This window comes from Eulemur rufifrons, chromosome 3 (assembly GCF_041146395.1).
Source record: "Eulemur rufifrons isolate Redbay chromosome 3, OSU_ERuf_1, whole genome shotgun sequence".
In the NCBI taxonomy this organism is placed as follows: domain Eukaryota; kingdom Metazoa; phylum Chordata; class Mammalia; order Primates; family Lemuridae; genus Eulemur; species Eulemur rufifrons.
In genome coordinates this window covers 57,615,280-57,620,099 of record NC_090985.1, presented here as the reverse complement: position 1 = coordinate 57,620,099, position 4,820 = coordinate 57,615,280, and positions in this window count along the sequence as shown.

The window sequence follows — 4,820 nt, the reverse complement described above, 5'->3', positions numbered from 1 at the left end:
CAGTGAGGCCAACAAAATTCTGAAGCAGCAAGGTCAGTTCAGCTCTGCAACTGATTTAACCCAAGTCCGTTAAGTCAGTGGCCAGGCCTTGTTCTCACCCGGCGCCTCTCAGCCCTCACCTGCGATGTGCGTACAAGGAGTCTCGATTCCATAGGTCTGGGTGGGTCTGCGATTCTGCATTTCTAACAACCTGGTGATCCCGACGCTGCCAGGGCGTCACCAGGCCCTCACTGTCTGCCTGGGACTCCCCACCCCACAGGTCTCCGGCATACCCACCCTCGCTGCCAACAGGAGTGGAGAGCGTGATGATGACAAAATGACATTCTGAGACTTCTCTTCCCACATCGGAGAAGACTTCAAGTCTCTTCAAGGGATGACACCACAGCTGGTTAAACGTCCTCTTCTCCGGCAGTTAAAACAGCAGCCCTGACACCACACCCTGCTCACGGGCAGCTGTACTTGGGTGGTGTGAGGTGGCACAGGCAGGGGGGCTCCCACCTTCACCTGCTCCCCAAGAGCCCCTTTCAAAGAGCAAATGACGTAGAGGCCAGGAGCCCCCAGAGGGGCGCCCTCTGCCCATCTCCAGAATTATCTCCTTATCAAAGTTCATTATTCCACACTGAGAGATGAAAACACAAATAGGTTCCAGAGTTTGGCTAACTTCACGAAAGAGTCACTAAGGAGAGGAATCTCTCACCTCCTCAGCAAGCCTTTTCTCTTCCTCCTTCTGTTGCTGGCCCCTTGCTCAGCCCCTGGGGGCGTTTCTAATACTCCCTGGCACTTCCTGCTGCCTGTGCCACCTTGGCCATCACCTTGGGCCCCTGTTTGACCCCCTCACCCCCACCAAACAAGGAGTGCAGTTGCAGAGAGGCCTCTGAACAATGTCAAATGAATAGTGTCTGTGCCTGTGGTGACTAAATTCTGCGTTAAGTAGTCCTGAGCTTCCATTTTCTCGTCCTAAAGCTACATATCCAAGATGGTAGTGACCACCCGCATGTGACTATTTTACACTAATTAAAATTAAATAAAATTAAAAATTCAGCTTCTCAGTAACATAGGCCACATTTTAAGTGCTCAAGAGCCACATGGGACCAATGGCTACTATATTGGATGGTGTAGCATCTCCATCCTCACAGGAAGTTCTACCGGACAGCTCAATCTAGATGTTTCTTGCCAAAACCCGCCAAGGTCTCAGGATGCCTTTGTGTGTTTTAGGAAAAGACACCCCTTCCTCAAGACACTTTATCAACCCCTCTGCAGGAAAAATATAGGAATAAATATACAAATCTACAGCCATGCTATAAGCTGCACCCCACAGCTGTGCAGTGCACAACCTGTACCACCGTCTACAGCAACCCCGACAAAAGTTCTTCATTGAGCCTTTGAACTTCACTTGTCTCTGTCTTCCCCATTTTCAGACCATGGCCCCTGCTGTGGACTGAATGTCTGTGTTCCCCCAAAATCTGTATGTTGAAGCCCTAACCCCAATATGATGGTATTTGGAGGTGGGACGCCTGGGAAATAATTGAGTTTAGATGAAGTCATGAGGGTGGAGCCCCTAGGGCGGGATTAGTGCCCTTATAAGAAGATGAGGAGATGGCCCTCTCACCACATGCACACATCACGGAAAGGCCACGTGAGGACAGAACCCCAAAGAGGGCCCTCACCAAGAACCGGACCATGCTGACACCGTGATGTCAGACTTCTAGCCTCCAGAAACGTGAGAAAGTAATGTTTAAGCCACCCAGTCTGTAGCAGCCTGAGCTAAATAAGACACCCCTTATCTTCTCCTTTCTGGGGGTGGGGGGAGTTTGCAGTTGTTCCTTGTGCAGTTGTTCCTGTGGCTGTTGTAACAAATTAACACAAACTGGGTGGCTTAAAACAATAGAACAGTTTCAGAGGCCAGGAGCCCGAGGTCAAGATGTCAGCAGGCCTGCTGTCCCTCCACACTCTCACCCCCTTGACTCTCCCAGCGTCTGGGGCTCCCGGCCTTCCTTAGCTGAGGCTGCACAACTCCAGTCTCTGCCGCTGTCTCCACACGGTCCTCTGTCTGTGAGCTCTCCTCTGCTGCTCTAAGGACATTCGGCATTGAATTTAGGACCCACCTGGACAACTCAGGATGATCTCATCTTGGGATTCTTAATTGCATTTGCAAAGTTCCTTTTTCAAAATAAGGTCACATTCACATGTTTGGGGGGGTGAGGACATGAACCCACTAGAGATCTGTTCCGTGAGTGTCCTGATTGCCTAACCCCCAGCTGGACACACCCGGCCATCCTCTGACTGACTGGCTCTCCTCTAACCTGAATCGTTTGGACCTGACGCAGAGGCAGCTCTCTCTCACCTCCAGGAGACACTCCCGGCTGCAGGCACGGGGGGCTCAGGTCCTTCCTTCCCCCCAGTGCAGTGGGGGCAGATGGGCTCCTTCCCACCTCAGAATCTTCTGGAGGGGCTGGGCAAGGGTCTGCAGCCTTCCAGCCTAACCCACTCTTCTCCACCACCCTCTTTGGTGGTTCTGCTCAGCAGACCTGCCAGGGCTGTGGAAGGACAGCGGGGGGTAAGGAATGGCCTGGGAGGGAGAGAGGGACGCTGGTAACAGTAACAACAGTAGCTGCTAACCTGATTTAGTGCTGCCCACCCGCGGGTGAGATTTTAGGTCTTTCCTGACTATTAACGTTATAATCCCCAAACAGCCCTGGCAGTAGATGCCCTTTGCCCCTCTTCAGGGGGAAAGGAGCCCAGGCAGAGAGGGACTACATGAGGGGCCCACGGCTGGTAAGTCTCAGAGCCGGATTCGAGCCGTGGCAGTCTTGTTCCGAAATCCATACTCAGGCTAAGAGGAGGCAGTGTGTGGACTGGATGTTTCTGGAGACTCAGGGGAGCTGTAGGATGTGAAGGAAGAAAGGTGCTTCTGAGAAGGGCTGCTGAGTCCACCCTCAGCCCAGGAGGTGCCGGCGGAGCACAGAATTCCTTTCCAACGGCTTTTGGTTGCTGGGCTGAGCTTCTTTGGATAGACTTTGAGCGGAGGGACTGGGCTGTGTGGGGCCCTGGCCTGTTTCACCACATCCAACCTCTGTCTCCTCCCTCGTCCCCCCATCCTGCCAATACACGTGCCTTATCAAATAAATGAAGACACGGTTGAAGTTCATGATTGGAAGAGCTGCGCTCTCTCCTCCCTCCCAGCCCTCTCTCCTCAAGCCTCCCCCAGCCCTACCCCCACTGTCCCCACCCACAGCGCTCACTGTTTCTCCTCATCCTGCTGCTGTGTGGCGGTGAGAGGGAAGCCCAGGGTCCCCAAGAGGTGGGAGTGTCAGAGGGCATGAGAAGTGGCCAAGGCCAAAAGGGGAAGATGAGGAAGGGCTGACCCCCTCTGCGAGGAGGGTCTGAGGAGGACCCAGGGGCAGGGCCGATCCTGGAAGCCTTTGCAGGTTGTGAGAACCAGTATCCCTCAACCAGCCACGCGGGCCAGCTTGGTGAGGTGGGTCACCAGGGAGTGTGGTTTTCAGTCTGTCAGGAATTACCAAGTAAGACATCTAAGGGCAGGGACTGGAGACAGTTCCCGACGTGCTCAGACCACCACAGCCTGGCCCACACAGCCCTGTGGGCGGAGGCTTGGCAGCCCCAGAGATGGAGTTCCCGGCGTGGACACAGACAAGTACAGCTGTTTCCTTTCAGCTTTATTTTCTAGTGGAAATTTCACAGTCACAAGCCAACTCTTGGCGGTGGGGGGGTAGGTGGGAAACTAACAATGTAGAATAACTGAGTTGACAGTAGACGTTTCCCCCTGAGCTACCCCGGAATTTTCCTGGGCGGCAGAGACGAATACAATGGGCCCAGGTTTTAGAGTCAAAGTGATCTGGGTGGGATTTTTGACCCCACTACCTGATGTGTGCCCTGAGGAAAGTTCCATAACCTCTCTGGGCCTCAGTTTTGTCTTCTGTTAACAAATGGGTCCAAAAGCACCTCATAAGATTGTCAAAGAGAGGCTCTGCTCATAGCGGTCCTGCCTTCCCTTCTCAGCCTCCAGTGAGCGCTCTGGTCCCACATTTCAAGTTGAAGACCCCCAGGCAGGCCCACTCACTTTGTTTCCTCCCTCTCCCCTCCTTGTTCACTGAAAAAGGACACAGAGCAGCTCTGGGGAGGCCTGCCCTCAGGGCTAGCTAGCAAGGGGCCTCGAGGGAGGTTGGCCTGCCGCTCCCCTGGGCCCTCACACCGGCAGGTTCCACTTACCTTCTGGAAAAACACCCCTGAACTCTCACCCAGTGACCCTTCCCTAGGGCTCCTGGGGAGTGGGTGCCCACACCCCTCTTCCCAGGGTACCTTTGGGTGGTACACAAATAGCCAGTTACCCAGCTAATGCCCCAGACGGGCACTTCAGCCCTGCGGGCTAGGGGTGTTCACTGACCTTAGACCCAGAGGATGTGGGGGAGCTCAGTGTGGGGCCAGGCTGAACGGCCAGGCCCAGGCCGGGAGGGAAGGTCCCCGCAGGCTGGGGAGCACACAGGCCAGCTGAGGCGAGGAGCAGTGGCACTGTAACCCAGGCATCAGGGAGGCCCCTCAAGCCCAAGGAAGCCAGGCGGGCCTGTGGTCTGGGGCCCGTGTAGATGCTGCCACACGGAGCCTGCCTCTCCCACACCGCACCGGCACTGCCTCAGAAGCCTGAATTGTTTTCAGGTTGTTTTCAAGGCTTCCTACTGCAGCTGTTGGGCCCCACCTGCTTGCTCCAGGGAAACATTGCTCGAGAGGAAGCCCAGGGGCTTTTCCCAGGGCCCCTGGCAGCCCTGGAGCCCGGCCTCCGAGGCCTGGCGCCCGGGGTGGCC